The sequence below is a fragment of the Gracilinanus agilis genome, chromosome 5, assembly GCF_016433145.1.
Source record: "Gracilinanus agilis isolate LMUSP501 chromosome 5, AgileGrace, whole genome shotgun sequence".
Taxonomy (NCBI): Eukaryota; Metazoa; Chordata; class Mammalia; order Didelphimorphia; family Didelphidae; genus Gracilinanus; species Gracilinanus agilis.
In genome coordinates this window covers 306,125,385-306,142,667 of record NC_058134.1, presented here as the reverse complement: position 1 = coordinate 306,142,667, position 17,283 = coordinate 306,125,385, and the positions used below count along the sequence as shown (strand labels likewise).

At 44.9% G+C, this 17,283-nt stretch overlaps 1 protein-coding gene across 1 annotated transcript in view; it reads right to left on the bottom strand.

The window, feature by feature from the left end:
* The window catches only part of PPP6R2 (protein phosphatase 6 regulatory subunit 2), a 129,855-nt gene extending 112,845 nt beyond the window's left edge, over nt 1–17,010 (bottom strand). The window contains exon 1 of the mRNA XM_044678586.1: nt 16,899–17,010. The gene's annotated coding sequence lies outside the window, so the exon portion shown is untranslated. The remainder of the gene's footprint in view (nt 1–16,898) is intronic.
* Between the last annotated feature and the right edge of the window lie 273 nt (nt 17,011–17,283).

The window sequence follows — 17,283 nt, the reverse complement described above, 5'->3', positions numbered from 1 at the left end:
CCAGAAAACCTAATCAATCCTAAAAGTGGATGTTTGAAGAAAAAAAGTTTCCTAGTTTGATTTTCATGTACTATCACCACAGCTACATACTAAATTCAGAGGACAGGCAGTAGTTCCATAAGCAAGGAAATTTCAGAGAAGATCAACAAAGAAATTGTCAATTGTCCTTTATACTACACATCATTTGGTCAAAATAAGAAAACGAGCCACAAGTCTGGAATGGATGCAGAACCGACTGGTGATGGAGAAATATGAGCTAGATAATAAAACAAGTAAATCTGAAACAGGCTGAATGTTAGAATCCAAAAAGGAGTCATCTGTGGCTTATTTGGCTCAATTTGGAAGGAGGAATCTAGGCATGCACTCCAGAGCTCTCTGTGCATTGTACTGTTTACTTTTTTTTTAAGCAGTGACTAAGATAAAAGCACTTTGGGGGGGGGCGAGGGGTGTGCATACTTTCCAAATTTTAGGATGACCTACAATTGTGAGGACTAGCTATCAGTGGATTACAGAAGCAGGATGGTAAGAGAATCTCAACAGGTTAGAACTTCAGGCCAAATTGAGTAAGATGAAATTTAATGGGTATAAATCTAAGTTCTTACACTGTCTCAAAAAATCATCTTTCCAAGTATGATGTAGGCTGAAGGGTCCCACAAACTCTGCCAAGTAGCTATACAATCAAAAGAACATGAAAACAATAACTAGTTGATTAGGATGGGGCCATCTTTCAGATAAGACATATGACTTGCTTAGATTGATTCACAATGATGAGAAAACTCATCACATCAATCTTTAGACATAACCTAGATCTTTGGTTGGGGGTCTCAGTTTCCCAGTCACCCAGGCCTAGGTTCAAACAATGCTCAATTTCCACACTCACTGCCCTCCTTAGATTCTGCCCAGAATCAGGCAAAAGTAACCTAAAGTTACCCTGGGGTGCTTATTAACATATTATCAGCATCCCATTTACATCAGGGATTGCTCCTCCAGTGGGCAAACAGTGTGAATCATGGGTAAAGCCATACAGACCAAAGTGGAACATGGGTAAAGTGACACCAACTCCTTGGGAACAGCAGAGCAACAAGTACCCAAACCAATGACCCCTTCCTTAGTGACTAATCAAGATAAGAGCCCCTCCCCACCATTACACTCTTACTTTTACCCTTTAACTTTGCTTACCACCTCTACCCTTCCTTACCTATCTTACCTACTAGACCAGCTACTCTGTTACTATATTCTCTTATAACTTTTCCTCAGCATGGAGTTAGTTTGAGTTGTCAATCATCAAAAAGAGGGAAGTATAATGTTAAATTTTGAAAGGATATATAAAACAGCTCTTTTCTTATATCATCAAGAAATTAACATAGATGGGAGTGCTTTTCTATTGAGGGATGACTAAACAAATGATGGTATATGAGAGTGTTGGAATACAGCAATTCATCTGAGGAAGCTTGGGGACTTTTTAGTGACCTGGAACTGAAAGTTATCAGAGTAATCTGCAGTCCCCAAAAGCTAATGTGATACTGAGAAAATCATCCTGTGTCTACACACAAGAGAACAGCTGAACCAATGGGAGTCTATGAATTCATAGACCACTTCTGTAAGAAGCAATAAGTATGATGAACACAGAGAAGCATGGAAAAAACATACATGAACGGATGCAAAGTGATAACAGTCTACAATACACAAACTAACTACAGAAATGGAAATAGAAAGAATGACAAAAAGAGCTGACCATGAATGTGGTGAAAAGAGAAGCTCTGCAGGAAGGTCCCTCCTCCTCCTCTTCTGAACAGAGGTGACTACGGCTCTGGGACATCTCACAGAGCACCAGACTTGTTCAATGTGTGGGCTGGTTTTGCTGCACCCCTTTTCCTTTTTTTATTCTTTGTTATGGGAATGATTCTTTGGCAGGTTCTGGGAAGGAATGCACTGGGAAATATGAGGAACCTAAAAACAGAGCATCACCAAAAAACTGAAGAGTAAAAGAAGGGTGTCACAGCCACGGCTAGGAACTGAGCACAATCAGACCACATGGGGATCTCATCTTTGGGTACCACATTTTAGGATAAGCTAGACACTGCTTAGAAAGATGAAGGATCTTAAACATGAGAATTGGTTGGAGAAAATGAGAGTTCTAAGCCTAGAGAAGTGACTTCAGGTGTCTGAAAGGCATTCAACAAGGAAGCAAGCTTAGATTGTTCTGCTTCTACAGATAGAGCTAAGGGGCAGAAACTAGAAATAAGCAGATTCAGTCTTGGTTTTAGATATAACATTCTAACAACCCAAGCGAATCAATCACAAATGAGGCTACCTGAGGAAGGGACAGGTTCATGTGCCACGGAGGTCTGCAAGCCAAGGTTGGCTGGTCACGTGGCAACTATTACAAAAAGAGATTTGGAATCAGGTTGGACCAGATGGCAGCGAACTTCTGAAGACTCTGGACTGAATTCAATTCAAAAATGTTAATTAAGCATTGACTAGTTTAGGGATAAAGACAAAGCAGGCCCTGCATTCAAGAAGCATACATTCTAAACAGCAAAAAGCAACCAAGAGGAAAGGGGTGGCTCAGTGGCTCAGTGGTTGGAGCACTAGGCTTGAAGTCAGGAGGATCTAGGGTCAAATCTGGCCTCAGATACTGTGTGACCCTGGGCAAGTTACTTATCCCTTACTACTCTTCTGTCTTAGAGTTGTTACTTAGGTAGAAAGTAAGGGTTTAAAAAAAAAAGAAAGGGAGAGAGAGAGTCAGCAAAGGTTTAACAGAGGAGGTAGCTTCAAGGGGCTAAACTCTGAAGGAAAATAAGGCAGGAAGCATGGCACTCTGCCTAGAAATTCTCCAAGTTTTTATACTGGGCACTAAATCATGGTTAGACTGGAGGGTTTGTACTGGACAGTTTCAGCCTGGATTTTTCAGCTTTTCAATGAAATAACACAATAGGACAGTCTGTGCATATGCCATTTAAGGCTGTCCCTGAGTCTTGCTGGACACCTGATCAGTCTGTCTAGGGGTGCACAGGGAGAACAGGTGCTACAGGGATTTAGAAAGGAAGGGCCTTAGGTAGTTCAAGGAAGTTACAATCCAGTAAGGAACACAAAACAGGCACAAAGAAACTCAGGCCCATTTCTCCTCCAAAAACACCCACAACCATTTAGAAATGGGGTCAGAGGAAGCCAGGCAGGAGCATTTAAAGGGGAAATGAATTGAATGCAGTAATGATAATACTACCCGGGACATTGCTCACATGTATACAGTGCTCTATGGGTTGCAAAGCATTTATGCAATATGAGCCCATCAAAGTTTCACACTAGCCTAAGTAGTAAGCACCCTAAAGATCCTTCTCATTTCTATCTTTTTTGGCCAAAGTTTGTGATTTCCCAGGTATTGAAAATTCCCAGTGAAGAAATTCCCTCTCCCTGTGCAAATAAAGTAATAATGATCTGGGTTACAGAGGGTTTGACTGGTCTCCCCAGGGCCACTCAGCCACTATGGACAAATCTATGGGGAGACTGACGCACAGGTCTTCCCCAATCCAAAGGTGTGTTGCTTTCAAAGCCCCATTTTTCAGGTGAGGAAACCAAGGCTTGAAGAGATCATAAAACAAACTAGCTTGAGACTTAACACGAATCAGGAGACATCAATAGAACACCCTCTTTTGCAAGTAACTGAAGCCATGCTTCAGAAGAGGAAGACTGGGGCAGAGGTTAGCACTGACCCTTGGCAGCATAAGGACAGAGCTGAGCATGAATGTTGCTCCTCCAAAAAGAAACCCCTCACTATGGGAGCCATTCCCCATACCTACAAGTCTAGAAAACCTCACATATTTTCAAGTTCTAGGGAAGGTGTCAAGTACCTTTCTTGAACATACTCACAGATGGTTTTCAAGTGCACGGGGATGTGCCCAAACAAGAAAAGCAGTGGACAGCAACAACCCGGTGTGGCAAAGAGGGTGTATAAAATGAATATATTCATTATATTTCTTGCAAGGGGAATGGAAGTAGTGGAGCCCAGGAGGAATCCAAAGGCCAAAGGTAGAATCCTGCCTTCTAGTTTACACCTAGTAATCATTAATGTTACCTCAACTTCCTCATTGATCTCTGTACCTCTGACCTCAAAGCGGTGCCACAAGGAAAGCATCTTGTGAACCTTAGAGCCTCACAAAACAAGGAGTGTTTCTGATTGTATCTTAGGGATGTATTTGGAGCTTGGAGAAGATTTGTATGATGTGAAATGAGCAGGACCACGGGAGCAGTTGATACAAGGCCTATGCACCACAAGAAAGACAGGTGGGAAAGACAATAGAACAGTGGCCCTCAGGATCCACCTCTTCAGATTGCTGGCTCTCTTGCCCAGGCTGCCATTTGGAGATCTTCCCAGCTCACTCTCCATACTTTTTCTCTAGCTCCTCCCCACACTCCTTGTTCCTAGGCAGATGCCCCCCTTTTCAGCTTGCCCTCTACTAAAACTGAGTTGATGAAGGGAAGGAGATATCGAAGAGGGTGGGAGGGGGTAGCAAAAGAGATGAATTTTAAAAAAATAGAAGATTCCAAAAAAAATTTTTTTAAATATGGGGGAGGGGGGAGAGGTAGCAGATCTTGAGACAGGGAGATCCTAGGTTTAAATCTGGATTCAGACACTTCCCAGTTGTGTGAGCCAGGCCAAGTCACTTAAACCCCATTACCTAGCCCTTACCACTCTTCAGCCTTAGAAGTGATCCTCAATATTGATTCTAAGTCAGAAGGTCAAAGGATAGAATGCAGAGTTGGAAGGCGGCTCATAAGTCACCTAATCAACCTCATTTTCCAGATGAGGGACACTTTCCATTGCATCCCAATGTTTAGACGTTTGAAGGAAGAGAAACTTGAGAGACATTAAATAACCTCTACATCCAGATTCTGCCTTTGGTCACTCTGAAAGAAGGTTTCAGGGAGAAGAGAGCAAGGAAAGGAGAAAGGACTTAAAGGAAACATAGTTCAACCTAAGAAATATCTATTAAGCACCTTACTTACAGGCACTGGGCTTCTAAGAACTCAGCCAGAGTTCCTCTAGGGTCCAGTTCAAGGTGAAAAAGCATGTCCCAGAAGTTCTTGCAATTTATAAAGACCATTCCTTTTGTCACTTCCTGTGCCTTCCTCCCATTTAACGTGTACCAATTAAAATGAAAGCTTTGCTTAGGACTGTCCAGGGGGCAGTCAGTCAATTCTGATTTGTCACCCACTTTCACACATGTGGATTACAAACCTCTCCCACTTAAGGATTAAGTGGGGTGTGTACACTTTTGGTGATTAAATCCAAAAATGGGCAGGGTAGAGTTAATCCCATCTTCACACCATACTTAAGGTATTCAGGGACAATAAAGGATTCCTGCAATAATGACTTTATTTCTGTCTGCCTCAGTTTCCTCAACTGTAAAAAATGGATCATAACAGCACTTTCCTCCCAGGGAGGTGGTGAAGATCAAATGAGATCCTATTTTGTCAAATACTTAGCAAATGGGCTGGCACAGGATGAATGTTTTTATTAGTGTAATTGCTATTATTTTAAGAAAAAATGCTAGTGGGACTTCAATGAAGAATAAAAGGATCTAAAGTGGGTGACCTCATGAAGAAATTACAAAGTGAAAGAATGTTACAGAGAGAAGGAAGAGAAGCAAGACGATGGCTCTACATGGTCTACACCAAAGAACAAATTTGAGGACCTTCTTGAAAAGGCCTTGGATGTTCTGAGGAGGAAGCAGCTGCTGTCATCCAAGGAATGAAGCAATGGCACCATAAGCTGTCAGCTGAGAAATTGCCAGTAAGAGTCAGAGGAAGGATTAAAGAGCAGTAAAGGGTAAGAGGGAAGCTACTGGTGGAACTGGGTGATGGCAACAGGGAAATGAATGGGTGGATGGCAGTTATTTTGTCCCAGACACTGGTAATACAAATACAAAACTGAAATTGTCCCTACCCTCAGAGAGCTTATATTCTAAAAGGAGATAACACATATAAGAACAATGACCAAAAGTGGGAGATTTTAGTCAGAAGAAGCACCACAGAGATATCAAGCAGTCAACTGTCCCATCCTTTACCACAGTGATGTTCCTGATTTAACTGCAGTTCTCAGAGAAAGAAATGGAAAGTTCAGGAAAGGGAGTGGTGGCAGAAGCACTAGATGACAAGGTGCCCCATCAGGCATGAAGCATGCTCTGAGGCTATTTGGACATCAGTTTTCAGTCACTCACCAAATCTAAGCAGCTCGGTCCTGGGGTAGAACTCCAAAGCTAAGTGAAACAGCTCTCCTGATCTCTGGAAGTCTGGGTTTCCCAATGGATGGCAAGGAATGAGATGCATCCAAGATGCCACAAAGAGTCTGCTCAGTCATGTAAAAATGGATGTACACCAGTCACTTCTGGTGATTCACACAGGTACAACTCATATACCAGAAGAGATAATTCAGCAAAAGGCCTCCTGAAGAGGGGCGGCTGGGTAGCTCAGTGGATTGAGAGCCAGGCCTAGAGACAGGAGGTCCTAGGTTCAAATCCGGCCTCAGACACTTCCCAGCTGTGTGACCCTGGGCAAGTCACTTGACCCCCATTGCTACCCTTACCAATCTTCCACCTATAAGTCAATACACACAGAAGTTAAGGGTTTAAAATTAAAAAAACAAACAAAAAAAACAAAACAAAACAAAAAAAAAGGCCTCCTGAAGAGTTCCCAGGGATCTGGGCTGAGCCCAGTGGTGAGAAACACGTTATGAATGCCTTAGATAAATGCATGACTGTCATATCCCTCCGATCTACAGATAGAATAAAGCTGGAAGGGTGAGTATCAGTCTGTGAACAGTCAGGATCAAAAAAGATCAAGAAAGACATGATAGAGCATTAAGTACAATCTAAAAAGATGAAGGTTAATAGGAATAAATATAAAATCTTACTCTTGAGTTCAGAAAATCAATTTCCCAAGTACAAACTGGTACAGGCAGTTAGGTCATCCATCAGTCTTTATTTCCCTCTCTTCCTCTTTGTGGCTAAACTCTTTGAGAAAGCTATCTACTCTTGGTACCTCTCTCCTCTCACTTTCTTTTCAGTAGAAATTGTTCCCTCCAAAGTTTCCAGTGAACTCTAATGGTAAAGTCCAAGGGCATTTTCACAATGCTGATCCTTCTTGACCTCTCAACAGAGGACGATGCAGCCTATCTTCTTCTGGGTGCATTCTCCCCTCTAGGTTTTTGCAATCCTGCTCAATCTTGGTTTTCCTATGTGGCTGTTCCTTCTCAGACTCAATCACTTGTTCTTCACCTAGGTCACCCTCACCAACAGCAAACATCCCCCCAAAGCTCCCAAAACTCTGTCCTACACCCCTTTATTTTCACTGGTTGGTGATCTCTTCAGCTCCCATTGGCTCAATTCTTATCTCTATGCAGATGATACCCAAATGTACTTATCTATCCCCAACCCCTCTCCGAAGCAACAACCACATACCATGAAATGCCTCTTGAACGTCATGAAATGGAGTACTAGTAAGCATCTCAAACTCAAAACTCAAGGACCAAAACAGAACTTACTATCTCTTCCCCACCCCTACCTCCGAAGCCCTCTCCTCTGTCTACCTTCCTATATTCCCAGTCCCCCAGGTTGGCAACCTTGGGGTTACTCTCAATTGTTCACTTACTCATCCCCCATTTGCATCTAATCTGTTGCCAAGGCTTGTTGATTCTACCTCCCTGAGATCTCTACAAATCCTTCCCCTTGGGCAGCTGGGTAGCTCAGTGGATTGAGAGCCAGGCCTAGAGATGGGAGGTCCTAGGTTCAAATCCGGCCTCAGACACTTCCCAGCTGTGTGACCCTGGGCAAGTCACTTGACCCCCATTGCCTATCCTTACCAATCTTCCACCTATAAGTCAATACACAGAAGTTAAGGGTTTAAAATTTTAAAAAAAAAAAAATCTTTCCCCTTCCCTCCCTCACACAGAGAATGCCATCTTTCACCTCACTACCTCCCAATCACTTTCCCTGCTGCCTTCCATCTCTCCTCACCCCAATCCAACCTCCAGTCAGGTACCAAAGTGATTCTTCCTAAAATGTAGTTCTTTGCACCCCTACCCTCAACTTTGTCAATGAGCTCCTATGATTCCCAATTATCTCCAGGGACAACTATAAGTTCTTCGTTTGACATTTCAAGTTTTTCCTACCCGGGCCCCTTGCTCCCTTTCCAAGTCATCTTCTGCTCTCCTGCCCTCCTTGCTGCTCTATCTCTGACCTCCACATCTTTGCAACAGTGGTCCCCCATGCTTGAAATGTTCTTTCCCTTTCACGTCCAACCCTACCTCTGAGCTCTCCTGGCTTCCTTCAAGACTCAGGCCAAAGCCAAGCTTCTTCAGGAGGCCTTTCCTGGTTGCCCCAGTTGGCTGCTGCCACCTTCTCTTTTCAGACTACCTTCTTCTCTTCAACATGCCTAGTCACTCACATGCTGCCTCCGCCATTAGAGTATGAGCTCCTTGAGGGCAGGAATGGTTTTTGTCTTTCTCTGTATTCCCAGCACCTAGCATAGAGCCTGACATATAGTACATATTTAATAAAATGCAAGTCAGTTGAAGGAAGCTTGAACAAAAATAAAAGTAGGGAAAAACAGAGGCAATAAGGACAACAGTGAGAGTTGACATTTACATGGCACTTTTAAGGTCTGCGAAGCCCTTTACAAGTGATGACATTTGATCCTCATGTTCATCCTATGAGGTAGGTGCTATTATTATCTCCATTTTACAGAGAAGGAAACTGAGGCTGAGAGAGAGCAATCTATCCCATATCTCCAAAACAACAATCATGCACCACGAATGTCTCTTGAGTGTCATGAAATGGATGTACTAGGAAGCATCTCAAACTCAAAACTCCCAGGGTCATACAGCTATTTTACACACATACAGTGTCTAAGACAAGTTAGAACTCAGACTTTCCAAACTCCATTTGGAGCACCCTCTCTCTCCAAAGCCATGCTGGCATGAGCACAGAGAACACTTGGACAGAAAGAAGAAGAAGTCTGGCCCAGAGGCATGGCCTAGTAGTGACAAACAGGGGATGGCTGGGTCAAAAGCAGAGTGGCCCTGGGGGCAGCTGGGTGGCTCGGTGGATTGAGAGCCAGGCCTAGAGATGGGAGGTCCTAGGTTCAAATCTGACCTCAGACACTTCCTAGCTCTGTAACCCTGGGCAAGTTGCTTAACCCCCATTGCCTAGTCCACAATACACAGTATTGATTCTAAGATGGAAAGTAAGAGTTAAAAAAAAAAAAAAAGCAGAGTGGCCCATAATGCCCACTGCATTAGCATCAGATCAATCATGTAACTGTGGTGGCATCTGGTGTTTTCCAAGTCCGATGTATTACTTCCTAAGAAAAGCATTTGTAGCATATGGACACGAGACATCAGAGTTATCTGGAAACCTCTGCTCTGTTTCATTTCTTAATCAGGAATCCTATCATCCCACACTGTTTGCTGTCCTCACAAAACTTCAGTAGCTCCAGGAACTGGGACTATGAAACTCAAATACAAATGCTTCTATTTGGCATTTAAAGCCTTTCCCAGCCCACTTCCCACCTGCCTCCCTGTCACTTCCTCCACATTCTAGGCCCAAAGGTCTCTGCCATCCCTCCTAAATGACATCCCATCTGCTATATTTGTGCCTTAGCCCTGGCTCACTCCAGTGCCCACTGTCCTCCTTCCTTCTCTCTACCTCATTGAATTCCTCACTCCCAGCCATCAGGACCACCCACCTGAAATTACTGGGTATTTCTTTTGAATTTCCTAATATGCGTACATGTTGACCCCCTTGATATATAAACTTCTGGATGGCAGAAATGTTTTTTTTTCTTTCTGGCACAGTGCCTAACAAACACCTAACTGACAGAAGTGAGCAACTTAATACTAATTGCATCCTTTAAAGGTGAAGGATTCAACAAAGGGATAGTTCTAGACTAGGTTCCAACTAACGAGAAAGAACTGTTCGCCAGGATAGGAAACAGGGGCATGGAGGAAGTACCACTTCCACTCAGACTTTGGGATAGACAAGAAGTTGGGCACAATCTGCCTCATATTCTTGGTTTGGGACAAGAAGATTTTTAAAGGGTTTGGAGAAAGGTTAGCTAGGATGCCACAGACCAAAATTTCACAGGACAAGTCAGTCAGGAGAGGGGGACATTCTCAAGAAACTGAAGTCACAAGGAGACATTCAAATGTGGAGCAAATCTGAGGGAACTCATCAACCAAGTTGGTTTTGTTTTAAGCTATATAAAGACAATGGGAGCAAAGGCAGATACCAAAGGAAGAGAGAGAAGAACCTAATATGATCCTATAAAAATCATGTCAGGAGTGCTAAAGCTCAGAACGGAAAGCAAGGCTAAGGACAACAGAACAGGATTTCTTAGAAAGCTATGTTAGGTGAAAAGGAAGTAGCAAAAACGGATAAGCCCACTGTTTGAGGTGGCTGGGATACTCATTTTGCTTTTAGTTTCTCACATTCTTCTTGTATACTGAGAGAACTAATGGCTGTGATCACTGAATCACTGATGGTATCTGAAGGATTGAAGAACACAAGAACTAACTCAAGAGCAGCTAATGGCAAAACTTGACCCAGTGCATGAGGGCAGTGATTCCAATCAGTAAAGTACAAGCCAGAGAGCTTGACAGAGACACCTGGCAGAATGCCAGAATGGATCATTAAATATATGCAATGGGGACATGCCACCATGAAAAGAGAGCAAGCCAGGAAGATGTGGGTTCAAATCCTGCCTCTGATCCACATGGGCTGTGTCTTTGAGCAATATACTCAGTCTCTTGCTGCCCCCAGGCATCTCAAAGACTTTAAGCTTCAGGAAAGATGGCCAACTGGCATCAATAGAGAAAGTCTGGGAACTCACCAATACTAAAAAAGAAAAAACCAATCCCAAGACCGGTCCAAAAAAGAAGAAAGGGATGATCAGTGAACATTTAGAAAAGGAAGTAGTGAGCCCAAAGGGCCAGACTGGCTTCATTAAGAACAGGTCATGCCAGACAAGCCTCATTTCTCTTTTAAACTACTAGATCAGGGGATGCTAGCAAAGCATTTAGCAAAGCCTCTCCTCCCCTTCTCATAGACAGGCTGAAGAGGCACAGACGGGATGATAACACAATTAAAGGAATTCCAAATTGGCTAGATGGCAAGACTCAGAGAGGAGTTAGTTATTCCATCAATGACCATCTCTGCCCCTCCCCATCTCTGAAAAGAATCAGAGGGAGGTGTATTCTCGTATCTTTTCTTTGCGGCCATTTTCTTAAAATGCCTTCTTCTTGAAAAAAATGAATTTCAATTGATAAAAAAAGAATTCAATGTTGGCTCTAGTAGTACCTCAGGGATCTTCTGGGTCACATTTTTATTTCTGACTTTGATAAAGTTGTAGATGGCATACTTATCAAATTTGGAAATTACTCAAAGCTGGGAAAGATCATTAATAAGATCCTGGCAAGGCCAAATCTCAAGCTTGAATTGAATTAGGTAAAATTCAATAAAGATAATATAGAATCTTATATCTGGGGTCAAAAAAACCAGCTTCCCCAATAAACAAATGGGTAAAGGAGGTCTAGGCTAACAGTAGCTACTCTGAAAAAAGTTCTGGGATTTCAGGGGCCTGTGGGCTGAGTCAAGAACCAAAATGGCAAAGAATGTGATCTTGTGCTACATGAAAAGAGGCTGGAATAAAGAAATGACAGTCCTACTGTCCTCTCTGCTTTGCCTCTGGAGTCTGGTGTTCAGCTCTGGGATAGGCAGAACACTGATAAGCTTGAAGGCATTAAGGGAGGGGGATCAGGACAGTGAAGGCTCTTGAGACTATGTCATAAGAGGACTGGTTCAAGGAAATGAGGATGTTTTAACCTGGTATAAGAAGGCTCTGGAGTGCAGGGAATGAAGGGGCAAGAGAATTGTGTTCAACTCTCTAACGAGAAATTAGAGGGGCAGCTAGGTGGCTCAGTGGACAGAGCACCAGGCCTAGAGACGGGAGGCCCTGAGTTCAAATGTGGCCTCAGACAACTCCTAGCTGTGTGACTCACTTATCTCCACTTGTCTAGCCCTTACCACTCTTTGCCTTGCAATTGATATTTAGTATTAATTCTAAGACAAAAGATAAAGGTTAAAAAAAAGAATAGGAATTGGACTTTTTCTAATTGGCTCTGAAGGACAGAGCCAGGTACAATGTGTAGAAGCTGCCAAAAGGAAAATCTGGCTCAATGTCAGGAAACCCTTGGGAAGAATCAGAGCTATCCAAAAGTCAAATGGGCCACCTCAGGAGGAAGTCCCCCACCACTGAAGGAGCAGCAACTGGCAGACCACTTGTCAGCTATATTACAATAGGGAGATCTGTAGAGTTATGGATTGGACCTCACCAAATATTTCCCAGAAAATCCTTTCCAATTGCTGGCTCATGTTAATGCAGTCTAGAGAGTCCTGGGCTCCCCTGGGGGCCTCCTAAAGAAGGTCCTCACTCCCAGAATAGCCAAGCATGGATGGGTCGTGATCATTCCAAGGCACTCCCTCATCAGTGAGGTCACAGACCTGTTTGGGCTGATAGACACTCATACTCTGACAGCCACATTCTGCAGATGGTTATAGGAAGTAAGGAGAGGAACCATTTTCATTCCAAGGTAAACTGGCATGGAGGTGAATGCTGGTACAAGGTCACCACAAACTGTCCTTGGGATTCCTCAGGTCAATATGAAATAGAGGATCTTGTTTTGTGGATTTTCGGGGGGTTGGCCTTGAGCCTCTATCTCAGAAAACATTCTTTACACCTGAGATTCTGGTTCAAAGTGAACTCTTGCTAAATAGTCAGTAGTGTTTGCTCTGCTTTGGGGCAAAGAAGACCAATTCCTACTCTGTTTCTATTCAGCAAGAAAACAGAACTAATGGGATCAACCAGGCAATTACACAGGCCAGCCCAAGATTCCTCAGTCATCAGAGTGTTCTTTTCCATGCACTGATTCAATTCAATTCAACTGATCTGGTTCTTTGGGCGGGTAAATGTATATCCTACTCCAGACAATGGAGTGTTACAAGGTAAAAGAAAGAAACAGAAGCCGAAGTTGGCCAGGCCATCAAGATTCTTCCCTAAGGGGGAGGGGGGGGCGCCTAGGGAAAGGAATAGGACTTTTCCTAGCTAATCCTATTTGGATTTTGCCTCAGGTCTAAATCTATGGCTAGAGATGGAATGGAGGAAATAATTTCACCCTCAGTTTTATAATGGAGGCTGCAGGCAAACAGACCAGTCATTTCTCTCTAGGAAGAAAACTTCTCAGGATGACAATTCACATTTGTAAATGAAAGGCAAAATGAATACAGGAAAAAGATGAGGAGCCTGCAGGAGACCTGCTTGGCGGGTACTACCATTAAAGGTAGTCCTATCATTCATAGCCTGTGTGACCCTGGGCAATTTAACAGCTACTCTGCGCCTCAGTTTCTCCACTTGTAATATGAGAATAATAAAATTCTACTAAGCTACATCTCTAAAGAGTCTATGAACATGAAACAACGAACATTTTAGCAGATTTTTTAAAATTAAGCAAAAATTATTCTGATACTACATTAAGAATCTCATAAATACTTTGGAGGGGAAAAAATCATAATTTAAAATTGTCATTACCTTAAACCAACCAATCTAAGGCACCACATTCCCCTGGTTCTGTTGATCACCCTGCCAAATCCACTGGTTCTTAGATTGCTGAAATGGATCACAAGAAAAATGGCCACAATATTAACTCTAGTAAATGCACAGTTTAAATAAAATATTTATTTTCAAAACACTTTTAACATTTCCTAATTATGCTCTCTAATTAACAATTTGCTTACATCTTATTCTGCCAAATCACTTCTAACAGGGTAAAGAAGAAAAAGGGTAACGTCAAGAAGAATTTGTCATTTCTGCCTTAAAAGTCCCAACGAAAATGAATTTGTTATTGTTCAGTTGTCTGACTGTGACTCCACTTGGGATTTTCTTGGCAGAGATACTGGAGTGGTTTGCCATTTCCTTTTCCAGCTCATTTTACATATAAGGAAACTGAGGTAAACAGGGTTAAGTGACTTGCACAGGGGTCACACAGCTAGGAGAATTGGAGGCCAGCTTTGAACACGCCCAGTGCTCTATCCACTGTGCCACCTAACTGCCCCAATGAAAATGAATGCCAATATTGAAAATTAGTCAAGAAACTGAAGCTTGTTAGCCCATGATGAACTGAACTTTGACAAAATATGTCCAAGTGAGAAACCCATATGGTGCTACAGGACTTCCAAACTGGGTTACATTTAGAAGGAGGAATCTGCTCAGAATCCGTGCAAGGAAAGCAGAGTGGGTACATCTTTCTAGACATCCTGTTGTCTCAAGCCTGACTCCAATGACAAAAGGGCCCCTTTCTTAGGGGAGGGAGGATTCCTTCACTTGAGGGTCAGCATTTCAACTACCACAACTTCAGATCTGGGATGCCTCCCACTTCTGGAGCACTGCACAGACAAGCCAAAAGCTGGTCTGCCTTTGGACACACAGTGTTGGAAGCAAGCCCTGAAACCAGGATATTTTTTCCCAGACAACTTTATCCCCAACACTGGACATCAGAGAGCCTCTTAGAATCCTAGAATCCTGAGAGGGGACCTCCAAGGCCATCTAGTCTAACCAGCTCCTACTTAAAGGAAAAATTCTCTCAAACAAATACTTTTAATATGAAATTCACAAATGACATCTGCTTAAAGTTATAAATGGTAAGCGGCAGACTGAAAACTGAAATTGAAATTCTGCAATCTGTTTTCTACTAGTAATGATGCAGCTTCCAAAGAAACAAAATGAAGGAGGCGATAAAGGATTACAAAAGTAAACCAGGAATAGGATGGAACAGCAAAGGAGAACATGCAAAAAGTTGAAATGGCCCTCAGGAAAAAAACAACCAGTGGAGCCAAACAAGCGGAATGAGGCCTTTTCTGAGCAGCAGTCCTGCCAGTCCATGAAGAAAGCCAGCATGCTTCCCACCATCTCCCAAATCTTCTCTTGACTAAACATCCTTAACTCCTTCAATTGATTCCATTTTCCCCCTTCCAGACCTGTGATGTCATCGGAGAAAGGAACTCTTGGGGAGGGAATTCCCTATTCTACAGCTTAGAATCCTCCAGGTGTCTGGTATACTAAGAGGCTCATTGCTTGCCCAGGATCCTGGGACCAATAAGTGACAGACAGAGGCCTTGAACCTGACTCCACCATAGCTGCTGCCTCTGATAGCATGAACCTGAAGTCTTTTATCAGCTTGGCTGCCTAGCTGCAGGGCTCTCCAGCTTCACTAGGGTCCTTTCTAAGATTCAGCATCCAGAAATGAACACCATGCTGCTCCAGATATGGGCTGGTCAGGGCAAAGGCCCTCAGCATTATCATTCCCTAAAGTCCTGGGCATTACAACTCCCCTAATACAGTCTCTGACGACAACATCAGCTTTCTTGTCCTCCAGAGTCCACCAGTGACTCATACTGAGCATCAGTGACAAAAAAAAAAGGGGGGGGGGGAAGATATCAATGAAACCAAAGGAGGCCTCAACTGTCAAGACCAATGGGAAAGCGAAGGTCTTTCGCAGACAGGCTTCTGAAGCAAGGGAGCAATGAAATAGGGGGATCCTGAGAAACCAAAGAAGATATAAAGGGAATAATTCAAAGAGGGATTACCAGCAGAAATCACCCTAAGAAATGGCCAGCTCCAGAAGAAGGGTCCAAGTTTTTTAAAAGATCCAAGAAAGAACCAAAGACTCATTCATGTAGTCAAGGGCTCACGGGGTCTTGAGGAAGAAACATAAGATCCAAAAAGGAACAATCAGTAGTGTGAAAAAAGGAAAATGAGAAGCCCCTGAGTGGCTGCCAGAACTGACTGAAGGGGGGTCACAGAGAGAGCCGTCCAGAGCTGACAGGGGACAAGAAGAAAGTAGTCACAGGGAGGCAAAGGCCTGCTGCACAGAACTGGAAGGTGGGCTTGGAACAAAAGAACCAAACTCAGCCAAGGGGCAGGAATGCACAGTAAAACCTGAGAGGAAAATGACTGAGAAGATCCCAGAGGGTGACATGAGAGTTGTGCTGGGAAGGGTGGACAGGGACAAGAGCCCCAGGAGAAGGGGATGAGTAAAGAGACAACAGGCCTTCTGGAAACAGCAATGCAAGAAGCCCCAGGGAGCAGAGACCACAGTGTCCTTCAAGGAAAGGGGCTGTGAGGGGGGTCCCTCAAGAGGCAGAAAGTAAGCAAAAAAGACGGTAAAAATGGGCTACCCTGGGACAAGAAGGGACTATTGGCTGGCTTCCTAAAGAAGTGGTCAGCGTGACAGGTCTGTCGGGGAGAAGGAGGGGTCAGGTACAAAGTCCGAGACCCTGGGTCAGTGACAGCCCATCCACCCATCCCCCAGGAGGAAAAGCAAGTAATGACAGGGCCCAGAGAGGAAGAGCTGGAAGAGCTGGGGGCAGTGACAGGAGGGAGGTGACAGCAGCCACTGACAAGTCTGGGGAGACCAAGGGTAAATGACAGGGATGAGCAGAGGCGTAGCTGAGGGCGGCAGGCCTGGGGCAGGGGCATGGGTACAGGCAGTGGAGGGGCAGCGCCGGCCTTTAGAAGAGCAGCGAGTCCCAGCAGGCCCACGGGGGTCAGCGGGCAGTGACAGCACAGGAGTAGGGGCGGCAGGATCAACCAAGGGCAGTGGCAATGACGGGCCGGGGGGTGCCCGGGAGGAATGGGCAATGACAGCAACAGGTGAAGTGACAGGCAGCGGGGCCAGGCCGGGCCAGGGGGAGGGCCAGGAGCCCGGGCCCGGCCAGGGAGGCCGCCGGGGATAGGGGGGGTGAGGGGACCCGGCTTTCTCCCCGCCCCTCCTCCCCGCCCTCTCTTACCTGCGCCTCGGCCTCAGCGCCGGGCTCCGAGCGCTCCAGGCGCTCCGCGTCTCCCCGCCCCCGCCCCTGCCGCCGCAGGCCTCGCCGGCTCCCGCGGGCTCGGGGCTCAGGCCGACTCACTCCAAAATGGCGGCTGCAGAGGCGCCTGACACGCGCGCGCCCGCGGCGGCGGCGGGGGCGGGACGGGAGCGCGGCGCGGGGCGGGGTGACCGTGAGCGCGCGCTAGGGATGGGGCGGAGCCTGGAAGCGCAGGGGCGGTGCCTGAAGGCCGAGGCCCGGGCTCTCCCAGCCGCCTTTCTATCTATTATCCCAGGCTCCCTCCCAGGCCCCTCCCCGCTTGCTGTGGGCGGGGAGGGGGGAGGGCCAAGGCGGTCTGACCACGTGG